We start from the raw sequence: 16,481 nt of genomic DNA, 5'->3' as shown, positions 1-16,481 counted from the left end.
GGCTGTTTGGGGTCATTTGTGTTTCCATACAAATTAAAAATTTTTTTTGTCCTAGTTCTGTGAAAAATGCCATTGGTAGTTTGAGAGGGGTGGCATTGAATCTGTAGATTGCCTTGGGTAGTATAGTTGTTTTGACAATATTGATTCTTCCAGTCCAAGAACGTGATCTTTCCATCTGTTTGTGTCATCTTTGATTTCTTTCATCAGTGTCCTACAGTTTTTGGAGCACAGGGCTTTTGACTCCTTAGGTAGGTTTATTCCTAGGTATTTTATTCTTTTTGGTGTGATGGTAAATGGGATTGTTGTTTTAATTTCTCTTTCTGGAAATTCACCCATTTATGATTAAAAACTCTCCAGAAAGTGGGTATAGAGGGAACATACCTCAACATTATGAAGGCTGTATATGAAAAATCTATAGCCAGTATCATACTCAGTGGTGAAAAGCAGAAAATATTTCCTCTAAGATCAGGAACAGGACAAGGATGTCCACTCTCGCCACTTTTATTCAACACAGTTTTGGAAGTCCTAGCCATGGCAATCAGAGAAGGAAAAGAAATAAAAGGAATCCAAATTGGAAAAAAAGTAGTAAAACTGTTTGCAGATGATATGATACTATACATAGAAAATCCTAAAAATGCTACCAGAAAACTACTAGAGCTCATCAATGAATTTGGTAAAGTTACAAGATACAAAATTAATACACAGAAATCTGTTGCATTTCTGTACACTAACAATGGAAGAGCAGAGAGAGAAATTAAGGAAAGAGCCTAGTACAATGTTGAATAGAAGTGGTGAGTATGATATCATTACACATTCCCATTTGCAGAGAGAAAGTTTTCAACATTTCATTGAGTATGGTTTTTCTGCTGTTGGTTTTATAGGGGTACCCTTTTTCAGATTAAGGCGTTTCCCCTCTATTCCTATTTTGCTTTTAGTTTTGGTTATAATGAGTTTTATTCAGTTTTTTCCTGCATTTATTGAGCTGATTATATGGTTATTTTCTTTAAGTCTATTAATGTATGAATTGCTATGACTGTAACAAACACGGTCACACTGTATTGTTCTTTGTGTATTGCTGAACTTGATTTGCTAGTACTTCATTTAGGATTTTTGCATTCATGTTCATGAATGAGATAGGTCTCTAACTTTACTTTCCCTAGTGTTCTTTGTCATGTTTTGATTTCAAGGTTACATTGATCTCATATCACAAATTTGTACATGTTTCTTTCCTCAGAAAGAGTTTCTATAAGATTGGTGTGTTTTTCTTTTTGAAATGTTTGGTGGAGTCTAAGGTGAAGCAATCTGGTTCTGGAGTGTTTTTTTTTTTGTGGGGGAGGGGGTTTAAATTATTATTCAACCTCTTTAATAGTTATGTAGGCTTATTCAGATTTTCTGTTTCTTATGGGTCAATCTATGACAAAGGAGGCAAGAATATACAAGGCAGAAAAGACAGTCTCTTCAATAAGTGGTGCTTGGAAAACTGGACAGCTACATGTAAAAGAATGAAATTAGAACATTCTCTAACACCATATACAAAAATAAACTCAAAATGGATTAAAGACCTAAATGTAAGACCAGATACTATAAAACTCTTAGAGGAAAACATAGGCAAAACACTCTTTGACATAAATTGCATTAAGATCTTTTGGGATCCACCTCTTAGAGTTACGAAAATAAAAACAACTCTTTTGGTAGTTGTTTAGTGGTTTCACCAGGAGCTTGTCAATTTTGCCCTTTTGAAGAATCAACTTTTCCGTTTAGTGAATCTCTCTTTTGTATATTTGTTTTCTTTTTTTAAAAAAATATTTATTTATTTATTTATTTGGCGGGATCTTCGTTGTGGCATGCAAACTTTTAGTTGCAGCATGTGGGATCTAGTTCCCTGACGAGGGATCGAACCTGGGCCCCCTGCATCAGGAGCATGGAGTCTTAGCCACTGGACCACCAGGGAAGTCTTGTATGTTTGTTTTCTAGTTCATTGATTTCTGTTTAGTGTGTGTGTGTGTGTAATTTTTTTCTACATTTTTGATTTGAGTTTTTATTTTGTAATTTCTTGAGGTAGCTGCTTTTAGCCCCTCCTTTTCTTATTAACACATTTAAGGCAATAAACTTAAGTACATCTCAGAACTTTTGACAATTAGTGTTTTCATTTTTCTTCCTTTCATTATATTTCCTGATTTTTATTGTGAAGTTTTTTTTTTTTTTTTTTTTTATTGTGAAGTTTTAAAGTTAACCATTTAGAGATATGTTTTTTAGCTTTCAGAAACATAGGAATTTCCTTTTTTTTTTTGGCTATCTTTTGTTACTGACTTTTTCAGTTCTATTGTGGGCAGAGAGCAGACTGTATAATTTCAATCCTTTGAAATTTGTTGAGACTTGCTATACCCGACACATGATCAATTTTGTAAAAATTCCATGTGCATTTGAAAAGAATGTGTATTCTGCAGGTATTGGCTGCAGAGGTTTGTATATATCAGGTCAAATTTGTTAAATGTTTTTGTAAATCTTTTATATACCTAGTAATTTTTTCTTTGTTTTATGAGTGGTTGTGAGAGGTACATAAAAATCTCCTGTTGTGATTGTGGATTTGCCTATTTTTTTCTTTCAGTTTTGTCAGTTTTTGCTTTATGTGTTATAAGATTATGTTAAATACATAAAATTTAGAACATTTCCTAATAAGCTGGATCTTTTTATTATTATGAAGTGACCCTCTTTTTTCTTAACAATACTTTACATTATTACACTCTTGCCAACTTTCTTTTTGATATTTTTGCATGGTACTTTTGTTCTTTTTTTACTCTTTTCTTTACAAACTTTTTATGTCCTTGTATTTAAGATGTATCTTTTGCAAGCAGCATGTAGCTAGATTTCTGTTTTATCATAGTTTTTAATTCAGGCTCAAAATTGCCATCTTTTATTGAAGCTTCTCTGTTTAGATTTAATGTAATTGCTGATATATTTGGGTTTAAATCTATCATCATAATATATGGCTTTTATATATCTTACTCCTTTTTCTTTCTTCTTTATTGGCGGTAGTGTTGATAAAGCATTTTGTATTATTTTTTTCCCCATCAAAAGCTTGGTAGGTATTCATTATTTTACTGTCCTTTTATTGATTACTCTAGAGGTAGTAACTGTGTTCTCAGTGTATAAAGGTCGTCAGTTCCTTTTTGCAGTTTGACTTTTTATTTGGGATTCTTTTCCTTCTGCGCGAGGAACATCTTTAATTTCTGTATTGTTGAACTGCGGGTGATGAAGTATTGGTTTATATAAACTATATCTTATTTACCTTTCTTTTTTTGCAGGCATAGAGTTTTTGGTTGGCAGTTACAGCCTTTGAGCACTTTGACGATATTATTTCATTATCTTCTGACTTTTGTTGTTTTGGTTGAGAAGTCAACTTGCAGTTGTATTATTGCTCCTTTGAAGGCATTATGACTTTTCCTCTGGTTGCTTAAAATATTTTTTCTTTTTGTTTTCAGCAGTTTTACTGTGATGTGCCGAGGTGTAGTTGTCTTTGCATTAATCTGATTTTGCGTTCTGGTAGTGACTGTTGAATCTGTTGCTTGACATCTTTTGTCAGTAATGGAAAATTATCAGCCACAATCTCTTTGAAAGTTAATTTTGCTCCCTTCTTTTCTCTGTTCTTGGGATTGCAGTGAAATATAAGTTAAGCCTTATTATCATATTCATATGTCTCTTATGCTCTTGTTTTCTCTATGCTTTCTTCTGGATATTTTCTTTTGAAATAGTTCTTAGGTTCACCAATTTTCTGTTCATCTGTATCTAATCTGATGTGAAACCCATCAGTTTAGTGATTTAGGTATTGTAGTTCTTCAGTTCTGTCCTTTCCATTTAGTTTCTTTTTATTGCTTCTTGTTCTCTGCTGGAATTATCTTTTAATTTCTTGAACATATCAAGTATAAAATTATTTTAAAGTCTGTGTCTAATAACTGCATCATCTAGAACTCCTCCTGTAAGTTTGTTTCTCTGCTTGTCACATATGGAATTTGGGCAGCAACTGATTGTTTTGGAGGTTCTTGAGTCTACTTAAGACCTAGTCAACCATTTATCATTATTAAAGGCTAGCTTTATTCCTCTTCCCTGTATTATTATTATTATTTTCCCTCAAGACTTATTGGGGAATGTATTCAATGAGTAAGTGTTTTAGTGTACAGTTTGTGGTAGAATTTGTTAGGGACATAAGGAAGTTTTAAAATACGGCCTTCTTTCAAAAAACTGATAATGTTGGGCAGATAATACTCACATATGAAATAATTATGTAGCAATGAAAGACAACATGGAATTGATTCAAATTATAACTTTTATATATGTAACTTATAATAAATAAGCTATAATAAATAATAACTGAATACAACTTGATAATTATAACTTTAACTTAATAATAATAATAAAACAAGTTAAATAAAATTATGGGATACTAACAAAAGACCAAACATATCAAAGAAACTAATGCTAGTATAGATAAGAATTTAATATATAATTTAGGAATGTATCACATTCCATTAGAGAAGGAAGAAATCTTTCAATAAATTGTTCTACTACAATTGATGACCTCTATGAAGACATATATTTTCATCTTAAGTCATATTCAAAAAGTAATTCCACAGTTTCTGGTTGGACATGTAAGATGATTAGAAGTTGTCACTCTATCTTAATAGCAGGTAATGAACTGAAGAACTGTAAAATCAACAAATCTACTGAGATCCATGAGAAAAGTGAGGCCACAGGACGAATTGCTGCCACGGAAGCTGGAGAGACAGAAAGGCAGATAGAATCACAACTTACAACAACCCACCAACGGAAACCTCTGCAGGAACCAGTGCTGGGGTAATGAGACCTGGATGTAACTGGCAAATTGCTGGAGGCTCAGGGCAGACAAGTCTGAGTGAAAAACCCAGTGGGACCCAGTCTTAGGGGCTCCTCACACTTCTGTGGGGTTTTCCTCTAGGAGTTCTACCAGACTCTCACAGAGACTGTTGGAGAACAATCCTCTCATGATTCCATCGTGGGTAAGCACAAGGAACCAGCTTTAAATATGCCAGAGCATTCTGTTCTTCTTAACAAGGTGTGCCCTCATGAGAAACTGTTTTACCAGAGCCTAACCATCTGGTGTTTGGTTAGAGCCTAACTGACCTGGGGAAGTGAAATACTCAACTCCCTCCCATTACTGAAGGCCTTTAACTGAAGTTCCTTCTACCCAATACATTATGTCTGCCTTTCAGAAAAATACTAGGCATACTCGAAGGCAGAAAACAGTTTGAAGAGACTGAACAAGCATTGGAACGTGGGTCAATATGGCAGGGATGTTGGAATTATCAGAACAGGAATTTTTTAAAAAGTTGATTAATATGCTGAGAGCTTTAATGGAAAAAGTGGACAATATTTAAGATTACATGTATACTGAAAGAGATGGAAATTCCAAGAAAGATCAAAAAGAAATGCTAGAGTGCAAGCACACCATAGCAGAAATGGAGAATGCCTTTGGTGGGATCATTAGTAGATTGGACACAGCTTAGGAAAGAACATCTGAGCTTGAAGATATGACAACAGAAACTTCCAAAACTGAAAAGTAAAAAGGAAAAAGACTGAAAAAAAGTAAAACAGAACATGAAGGACAGTGGGACAACTACAAAATGGTATCATATGCATAATAGGAATGCCAGAAGGAAAAGAAAGAGAAAGGAACAGAAACAATATTTGAAGCAGTAATGACTATGAATTTCCCCAAATTAATGTCAGACACCAAACTACATTCAAGGGAGAGAATGTATACATATAGCTGATTCACTTCGTTATATAGCAGAAACTAACACAACATTGTAAAGCAATTATACTCCAATAAAGATATTAAAAAATAAAAGAAGCTCAGAGAATACCAGGCAAGATAGATGCCCTCCAAAGGCAGGATAGATGCCTTCCAAACTACACCTAGGTATATCATTTTCAAACTTAAGAAAATTACGGAAAAAGAAGCAATCCTGAAGAAGCCAGCAGAAGAGAACCCTTTCACCTATAGAGAAGCAAATGTAATAATTACATCTGACTTCTTAGAAACCATGCAAGCCAAAAGAGTGGAATGAAATATTTAAGTTGTTGAGGGAAAAAACCCACCAGCCTAGAATTTTGTGTACTCAGTGAAGTTATCCTTCAATAGTAAAGGGGAAATACTTTCTTAGACAAACATTGATGGAGTTTTTTGCCAGAACAAATGTTAAAGTTTTGCAACTGCCTTACAACAAATGTTAAAGGAAAACGATACAGGTCCGAAACTCAGGTCTACGTAAAGAAAAGAAGAGTATTGAGGAATGAGTAAATGAGGGTAAAATAAACTTATTTTTCTGATTCTTAATTGATTTAAAAGATCTGTTCAAAATAATAGCAACAGTGTTTTTGATTATGTGTGCTTATGTGCATGTACAGTGATTCTTGAACAATGTGGGAGTTAGGGTCACCAGCCCCCCAACACAGTGGAAGATCTGCATATAACTTTACAGTTGGTCCTCCACATCTGTGTTTCCACGTCTGTGGATTCAACCAACTGCAGATCATGTAGTACTGCAGTAGTATTTATTGGGGGAAAAGAAATCCACGTATAAGTGGACCTGCACAGTTCAAACCCATGTTGTTCAAGGGTCAACTGTACATGCTTTTGTATGTTTATGCATAAGTGAAAGGAATGACAGGAAACAATATCGGGTTTGGAAGAGAGAGATTGGAACATTTTATATTATGAGGTATTTGTTCTACATGGGATATGAGGTATTTGTACTACATGTGAGTCAGAAAAATAAACATGGGGTTAGTTGTAAATGTATATTGCAACCACTAAAAAAAGTAAAAAAAAAAAGTGTAATATGGTAAGAAAGAGAGAATTGTTACATATAAAGTTCTCAGTTAAAATGACAAAAGACAGAATGTGTGGAAGACAAATAGGCACAATGAACAAAGGTAACAAATAGAAAACAGTAACAAATCTGAGAGATACTAGTAATCCATCTATATCAATTACCTTAAATGTCAGTAGTCTATACCAATAAAAAGATGAGATTGTCAGAGTGGATCAAAAAACAAGACCTAACTCTGTGTTGTCTACAAGAAACCCATTTTAAATATGAAGACACACATAGATTGAAAGAAATGGGATACAGAAAGATATACCATACTAACACTAACCAAAAGAAAGTAGGAGTAGCTGTACTAATTTCAGACAGAGCAGACTTCAAAGCAAGGAATGTCATCAGGTATAAAAAGGGCCATTACATAATAATAAAGGGGTCAATACTCTTAAGATATAACATTCCTTAATGTCTCTGTGCCTAACAACAGAGTGTCAAGATATATGAGGAAAAACTGATAGAACTGTGGGGAGAAATAGATGAATGCAGTATTATAGTTGGAGACTTTTCACCCCCCCGTCAGAAATGGACAAATCCAGCAGGCAGAAGATCAGTAAGGACATAGTTGAATTCTTCACAACAATATCAGTGAATTGGATATAATTGATACCTATAAACTGTTTCATTCTATGACAGCAGAATACACATTCTTTTCAAGTTCACATGGAACATTCACAAAGATAGACCACATTCTGGTCTATCTTAATTAATTTAAAAGAATGGAAATCATTGCAATGTCTGCTGTTAGCCCACAATGGAATTAAACCAGAAATCAAAAACAGAAAGATAGCTCAAAACCCTAAAATACTTGGAAATTAAACAACACACAGGTCAGAGAAGACATCTCAAGAGAAAGTTTTTAAAGTTTTGAACTAAATTAGAATGAAAATACATCTTATCACAATGTGGGATGCAGTGAAAATAGTGCTTTGAGAGAAGTGTCTATAATAGAAAAGAGGAAAGATCTAAAATCCGCAATCTAAGCTTCTACCTTGGAAAGCAAGAAAAAGAAGAGGAAATTAATTCAAAGTAAGCAGAAGAAAAGAAATAAGAATTAGAACAGAAATCAATGAAATTTTAGGTAGGAAATCAATAGAAAAAATCAAAACAAAAGCTAGGTTTTTTGTTTTTTTTTGCGGTACGCGGGCCTCTCACTGTTGTGGCCTCTCCCGTTGCGGAGCACAGGCTCCAGACGCGCAGGCTCAGCGACCATGGTTCACGGGCCCAGCCGCTCCACGGCATGTGGGATCCTCCCGGACCGGGGCACGAACCCGTGTCACCTGCATCGGCAGGCGACTCTCAACCACTGCACCACCAGGGAAGCCCCCAAAAGCTAGTTTTTTGAAAAGATCAGTAAAATCAGAAGTTACTAGATAGGTTAACTAAAAAAAAAAGAGAAGACACAAATTACTAATATCAGAAATAAAAGAGGGGCAATCACTACTGCTTCTGGACCATGAAAAGATAATAAAGGGATATTATGAATAACTGGTGAAAAAGTTGATAATTTGATAACCTAGGTAAAATAGACCAATTCTTTGAAAGGCCAGATCTGCCAAAAATCACACAAAAAGAAGTAGACAGGGCTTCCCTGGTGGCGCAGTTGTTGAGAGTCCGCCTGCCGATGCAGGGGACACGGGTTCGTGCCCCGGTCCGGGAAGATCCCACATGCTGCGGAGCGGCTGGGCTGTGAGCCATGGCCGCTGAGCCTGCGCGTCCGGAGCCTGTGCTCCGCAATGGGAGAGGCCACAGCAGTGAGAGGCCCGCATACCGCAAAAAAAAAAAAAAAAAGAAGTAGACAATCTGAGTAGGCCTATATCTTTTAAAGAGATTGAATCAGTAATTAATAACCTTCAAACACAGAAAGAGCCATGCCCAGATGTGTTCACTGGCGAATTCTACCAAACATTTATGGATGAAATTATACCTGTTCTCTGCAATCTCTTCTAGAAGGTAGAAGCAGAGACAATACTTTCTAACTCATTCTTTGAGGACAGTATTACCCTAATATACAAATCAGACAAAGACAGTACAAGAAGGAAAAAAAACCCCAACAAAACTACCATTGGCCAATCTCATGAACATAAATGTAAAAATCTTCAACAAACTATTAGCAAATTGAATCCAATATTGTATAAAAAACGTTATATACCACGACTAAGTGGGATTTATCCCAGGTGTGAAAGGCTGCTTCAGCATTTGAAAGTCACCGTAATCTATCACATCAACAGGCTAAAGAAGAAAAACCATGTGATTATTTCAATAGATGCAGAAAAGCATTTGACAAAATTCAACACCCATTCATAATTAAAACTTATAGCAAACTAGGAATAGAGAGGAATTTCCTTAACTTGATAAAGACTATCTACAAAATCCCTACATTAACACTATACTTAACAGTAAGAAACTCACAGGTATCCCACTAAGATCAAGAACAATGTCCCCTGTCGCCATTCATTTTTAACATTGTTCGGAATTCCTAGCTAATGCAATGAGAGAAGACAAGGAAATAAAAGTATACAGATTTGGAGTGAAGAAATAAAGCTGTCTCTGTTTGCAGATGACATGATTGTCTATGAATAAAATACAAAATAAGTGACAAAAAACTCTTGGAAATAATTATAGCAAGATTGTAGGATACAAAGTTAATATACAAAAGTCCTCATCACTTTCCTATATACCAGCAATGAACAAGTTGAATTTGAAACTAAAAACATGTTACCATTTACATTAGAATCCCCCAAATGAAATACTTAGGTATAAATCTAACAAAAATATTATTAAAAGATTTGTTTGAGGAAAACAAGATTCTGATGAACAAAATCAAAGAACTAAATAAGTGGAAAGGTAACTCTTGTGCATGAATAGGAAGACTAATATTGTCCAGGTGTCAGTTCTTCCCAGCTTGATCTATAGATTCAGTGCTATCCCAGTCAAAATCTCAGGAAATAATTTTGTGGATATCGATGAACTGATTCTAAAGTTTGTATGGAGAGGCAAAAGACCCAGATAGCCAGCTCAGTATTGAAAGAGAGGAACAAAATCAGGGCCTGATACTACCCAACTTCAAGACTTGTTATAAAGCTATAGTAATTAAAAGTGTGGTATTGGTGAAGTAATAGCCAAATAGATCAATGGAACAGAATAGAGAGCCCAGAAATAGACCTACGTTAATATAGTCAGCTGATTTTTGACAAAGGAGCAAAGGCAATGCAACAAAGCAAAGTCTTTTCATCAAATGCTGCTGGAGCAACTGGACAACCACACACATACAAAAATGAACCTAAGCACAAACCTTATGTCCTTCACTAAAATTAGCTCAAACTGGGTCATAGATCTAAATGTAAAATGCAAAACTATAAAACTCCTAGAAGATAACAGGAGAAAACCTAGATGACCTCGGATATGGTGATGACTTTTTAGATAAAACACCAAGACATGACCCATGAAAGAAATAATTGATAAGGTGGACTTCATTAAAATTAAAAACCTTTGCTCCGTGGAAGACAGTGTCAGGAGAATGAGAAGACAAGCCATAGACTGGTAGAAGTATATAAAGAAGTCTTAAAACTCAACATTAAGAAAATGAACAAGCTGATTAAAAAATGAGCAAAAGAATTGAAGTGATACCTCACCAAGATGATATACAGATGGAAGGTAAGCACATGAAAAGATGTTCAACATCATATGTCATTAGAGAATTGGAAATTAAAACAACATTGATTTACCACTATATCTATTAAAATGGCTAAAATCGAAAACACAACACCGATCGCTGATGAGGATGTGGAGCAGTAGGAACGCTTATTCATGGCTGGTGGGAATGTAAAATGGTGCAGCCACTTTGGAAGACAGTTTGTCAGTTTCTTTCAAAACGAAATATACTCTTAGTGTACAATTCAGCAGTCATACTCCTTGGTATTTACCCAAAAGAGCTGAAAACTTACTTACAGAAACCTATACAAGGGTGTTTATAGCAGCTTTATGCATAATTGTCAAAATACAGAAGCCACCAAGATGTCCTTCAAGTTGACTGGATAAATAAACTGAGGGGCATCTAGACAATGGAACATTATTCGGGACTAAAAAGAAATGAGCTATCAAGCTATGAAAAGGCATGGAGGAACCTTAAATCCATTTTACTAGGTTAAAGAAGCCAGTTTGAAAAGGCTATATATCCTGTATGGTTCCAACTATATGACATTCTGGAAAAGGTAAAACAGCAGAGAAGTAAGATTAATGGTTGCTAGGGATTGTGGGGAGAGGGAAGGATGACTAGATGGAGCACAGAGAACTTTTAGGACAGAGGAACTATTCTGTATAGCATTTTAATGTCTTTATGCGTATGTGAAAACCTATAGAATGTACACCACCAGCAGTTAACTATGGACTTTGGGTAATAACGGTGTGTCACTGTAGGTTTGTTGTTTTTAAGACATGTGCCCTCTTGTTTGGGATGTTGATAATCAGGGAGGCTGTGGGAGTGTGGGGGTATGGGATTCTTTGTATTTCCTGCTGAATTTTGCTGTAAACCTAAAACTGCTCTAAAAAAATAAAGCTTATTAATATTAATACCTTAGAAAAGTTATTCCCAGATAACAGTACTGATGAACCTAGTGCCAGGGCAGGAATAAAGATGCAGATGTAGAGAACGGACTTGAGGACACAGGGAGGAAAGGGGAAGCTGGGACGAAGTGAGAGAGTGGCATGGACATATATACACTACCAAATGTAAAGTAGATAGCCGGTGGGAAGCAGCTGCATAGCACAGGGAGATCAGCTCGGTGCGTTGTGACCACCTACAGGGGTGAGAAAGGGAGGGTGGGAGGGGAGTCTCAAGAGGGAGGGGATATAGGGATATATGTGTACATAAAGCTGATTCACTTTGTTGTACAGCAGAAACTAACAGAACATTGTAAAGCAATTATACTCCAATAAAGATATAAAAAAAGTTATTCCCAGATGGATTAAGAAGTCAGTATTTAAAAAAAATTGTATAAAAGAGGAAAATACAATTGAATATTTTTCAGACTTGAGTGTGGAAGGACTTCTAATCATTAAAGGTGACCATAAGGGGAATACATAGCTAGATTTCAACATTATAATTTCATTTGATGTTTACTAAAAGACAGACAAAAGTATTTTGTGAATAACTTTAATATGTGAAGAAATTAATATGTAAATGGGAAAATAGCATGAATAGACTATCAATAAAAAGTAACTTCAAATTGCTAGTAGAGTTTGGGAAAATTTTAACCTGAACTAAGTCACAAAGAAATGCACATTATACAATGAGATTAATTTTTAAATTTTATGCATTATTTGATGTAAATACTTTAAAATATTTATATATTTGTTAGATGACATAAAAATAAAACAAAAACTTGCACCCCTCCACCAGAGGGGTAAAAATCAGAACATATTTGATGCTGTGTATTCTCCCAGTGTGTTCCTCCTCAATGCAGCCTCTTTTTCCTGCCCCCCTCAACTATTCTCTTGTCCTATCATGTTTATCATTTCCTTGCAATAAAAAGTTTCCCCATATATGTATGTGTCACCAAAAACTCCTTGTTTGATTTTACTTATTTATAAGTTTTTCCTGATTTGCTTTCTCTTTTATCTTTTTTTCCCCCATTTGTAGCATTTGTATGATAGGAAACAAGGTACTTACATAGATGGAAGGGATTGCATTAAATTGGATTTGTAAGGATAGAGAATTACTGGTATTGCCTGGAGGCTTGCCAAAGTTACTTGGACCAGCTTACACCCATCAGAATAACTAGTGTCAAAAAACTACAAAATTATAAGTGTTGATGAGAATGTGGAGAAATTGGAACCCTTGTGCACTATTGGTGGGTATATGAAATGATGCAGCTGCTATGGAAAACAGTATGATAGTTCCTCAAAAAATTAAAAATAGAATTGCCATATGATACAGCAATTCCACTTCTGGGTATTTGCCCAAGAGAATTGAAAGCAGGGTCTTGAAATATTTTGTATACGCATGTTCATAGCAGCATTATTCACAATAGCTAAAACGTGTCCATCCACAGATTAATGGATAAGGAAAATGTGGTATATACATGCAATGGAATATTATTCATCCTTAAAAAGGAAGAAAATTCTGCAGTACGCTACAGTATGGGTGGATCTCATGGACACTATGCTCAGTGAAATAAGCCAGTCACAGATGGACAAATCCTTGATTCCTCTTCTTTGAGGTACTTAGAGTCATCACAGTCATAAAAACAGAAAGTAGAATCATGGGTGCCAGGGGCTGGGGTGGGTAATGGGCAGTTAGTGTTTAATGGGTATAGGATTTCAGTTTACAAGGTTAAATGAGTTGTGGGGATGGATGGTGGTAATGGCTGCACAGCAATGTGAATGTATTGATACCACCGAACTGTACACTTAAGAATGGTTAAGATGGTACATTTCATGTGTATTTTACCACAATAAACGAAATTGGTAATTTTACTGGGAAGTTTTTGGGTTTTTTTTTTTATTAAACTATAGAACTCTTGAGAATCACTGCGAGTCTGTCATATTCCTCAGATGTGTTGGAGCTAAAAAAAAAAAAGATTGAGGACTATATTGTGTATCTCTACAAGTTTTCTGATCTTTCTTTTTGATGTCTTAATCTTTGATATAACATAAACGAAGGCTTACTCTGGGACTTTATTGTTTATATAATATAACTGGAAAAGTTTAATTTTATAAGTCTATATCAAAAGTTTATCATGTTCATAACTATGCTGTGCACCTTGGAAGACAGATGAAAAATAAGACACGTCTTTTCCTTACTTGAATTAATAAATTCTTTTTAGGAATTTAAAATTATTTGTACAAGGCAATACATTTGTAAGAGATGAATAAACAAATTACAGTTAGAAGACACAAGAGAATTGAGTATGATTCTTGTGAAAGCATTGGTCAGCAACATTTGCATCGTAGTAAGTCCTAGAAAGAACAGGGAATTTTTAGTAATTAGTAAAGGGGCAGGGAGAACATTCTAGACAGAGAGAACTGCTTAAACAAAGGGATAGAGTTATGAAGTTTGGGGACACATTTAGAAATTTTGAGTAGTTCAGTTTAGTAGAAATATAATATACATTCAGGTACAATAGACTAAAGTTTGGTTTGGCCAAAATAAATTAAAGGCCTTATATGATAAGCTGTAGGTGCCTAGAATATAAGAAACTAATTTTCTAAGATTTTCTTTTTATTGACAAACACCTAAATTACTCTCCTTATATCTAGCCACATTATTAATCATATTTACTAGCTAATGGAAGGATTTTTGTTTACCTTATTATTATATTCCCAGAGCATAGAATGCCTAACATGTAACAAGCATGCCTGAAATGAATGATTTTAGATTTCATAAGAAAGGAGAATTTCAATGATTGTACTTTAAAGAGATCTTGTCCTAATAAGTCAGGTTGTTTTTGGTACTTTTATAACATGCATCCAAGCTTCACTGTATTCACCTGACTTGGGTTTGCATCTTTGCAGTGTTCTATAACTATGAGCATGTTCTTTATGGTGTACCTTCATTACCAGGCATATCTACCTGTGTGACTCGGTGTAGGTAGATGTCAAAAATCTTTGGCTTTAACTTTACATCTGTTTTCCTGAAGTGTAGCATTGCTTAATTCTTTAATCTTGAGTTTAATCATTTCTAGGAATTAAGTGACATCACTTTTAGAATTTCTGCTACTAGTCTACTATATTCTTCTGGTTGTTATGTAAATAGTTATATTTGCTATTTATTTTAGTATTTGTAAATATTAGCTTTGCCATTATATATCTTTGTATTTCTGAATAAACTATTCTTAACTTTATATGTATTTTGAAAACATCAGTTGAGTTATATATATGTCAACTGTACCTGTTTGTATTCTAGTGTTTGTTCCAAGGATTGTAATACGCATCCTTGATTTAACATAGTTTCTCTTGAATTAGTATAATAAATACCATTTCACATAAAACGTAAGAATTTACAATGATATAATTACTTACTACCCCTTCCCCTCCTTTGTGCTATTGGGTTGTCATCTATATTTTACTTCTACATATGTTATAAAGCTAATGATACCTAACAATTATTTTTGTTTGCTTTAAACAGCCAATTATCTTTTCAAGAAATTAAGAAATTTTGTATTTTCCCACATATTTACCATCTTGTAGTGTTAGTTAAGCTAGAAGTAGTATCTGTTTTGTCTGAATTCTCACAACATATATTTTGTACCATTTATGTCATATATGACATTACAGTTAGTAGTTCCATGTATATGTCAAATTGCCTTTGCGAGTTTTATGTTTTTTTCTGTCAAGGACTAGAGTTCATACATTTTAAAATACTTCATTGTGTTTAGCTATTGCCTTACACAAAATAGGCAACATTTTTTTAAGTGTGCAAGAATGACTGAAATTTTGTTCTTTTATCCGAGTATTTGTATAATCTGACAAGTTGTATTTTTACAGTTCACCATTAGATGTCACTTTCTAACATTTTATATTCTTACCAATAAATTCCATACCATATTGCTTATCAGATTTGGAAAGTTGACACTCCTATACAAGTGCACTTAAACTGAGAAGTTTCTGTACATTTTAAAGTGGTTACTTTCTAGAACAGAGACATTCATAAATAATAATTATAATTTAAAAAATCTCTTAATTTTATATTGAAGTCTATACTGAACCAACTAATTTTCCTTAAGTTTTCTTTAAAACTTGAATGCTGCTGTTGTTTTTGATTCTTAATTGTTTTGTAATTCTGAAAAGCACTTTCTTATTTCAGGAGCCTAACTGATCCTAGACTCACCAGAAGAGAGTCTCTAGTTAAGCTTTAATGGCAACTGCTGGTTTTATTTGGGTTTTTTGGAGAAAGAGGGAGAATTGACTTAGCTGTGAAAAGAAATGTAGAGGTGGAGAAAAAGATTCATGAGGCTCTCCTGGCCAGTCATGGAGTACAATGAAGTGCTAAGAATGAATTTTCCTTTTTATTCTCTCCTCTTAAAAGATAGGAAAGGTCAGGTCAAGGAGATTTCAGCCATCCCCAAAACTTTGATGTTTACCTATGCCTAAGGGCCTCAACATCATAACCTGTATGATTTAGGGGTCAGGTGTCTCGGTGCCTGACAGGTCCCTCTGTGCCCAGGGGAGAGTCCAGGCGTGTGGCCTCTTCTTACAGTACCATCTCTCATCAGACATTCAGGCTGCGACTCCGTGTTTTCCCCCAGTCTTGCAAGGACACAGCTGGTGGCCATTTTCCTCAGTCTATTCAGAATATTGAAATTTGAATAAATTAGCAATGTTGTTTCCTAGTAACATAATGAATGACCAACACCTCATCCAAGCATCTGAACATTTCTAATAATGTGGGTCCATCCATGTCATCCTCTGGTATACCAACCCCCAGCCTTTCACACCTCAGCCAGAAACAACTATTCTATATTTTCTGTTTATGGTTTTATTTTTTTAAAAAAGGAATGTTGTTTTCATTATCAGTATGTCTATATTGAATTAAAATATTTAAACCATGAGTATAATAAA

At 34.6% G+C, this 16,481-nt stretch overlaps 1 protein-coding gene across 24 annotated transcripts in view; it reads left to right on the top strand.

Annotated features, from left to right (window-relative positions):
* ZMYND11 (zinc finger MYND-type containing 11) overlaps positions 1 to 16,481 on the top strand; it is a 137,112-nt gene that overhangs the window by 38,524 nt on the left and 82,107 nt on the right. The gene's annotated exons all lie outside the window — the stretch shown is intronic.

The sequence above is a fragment of the Orcinus orca genome, chromosome 2, assembly GCF_937001465.1.
Source record: "Orcinus orca chromosome 2, mOrcOrc1.1, whole genome shotgun sequence".
Taxonomy (NCBI): Eukaryota; Metazoa; Chordata; class Mammalia; order Artiodactyla; family Delphinidae; genus Orcinus; species Orcinus orca.
The sequence above is the reverse complement of the archived record's forward strand: the minus strand, read 5'-3'. Positions and strand labels throughout refer to the sequence as shown.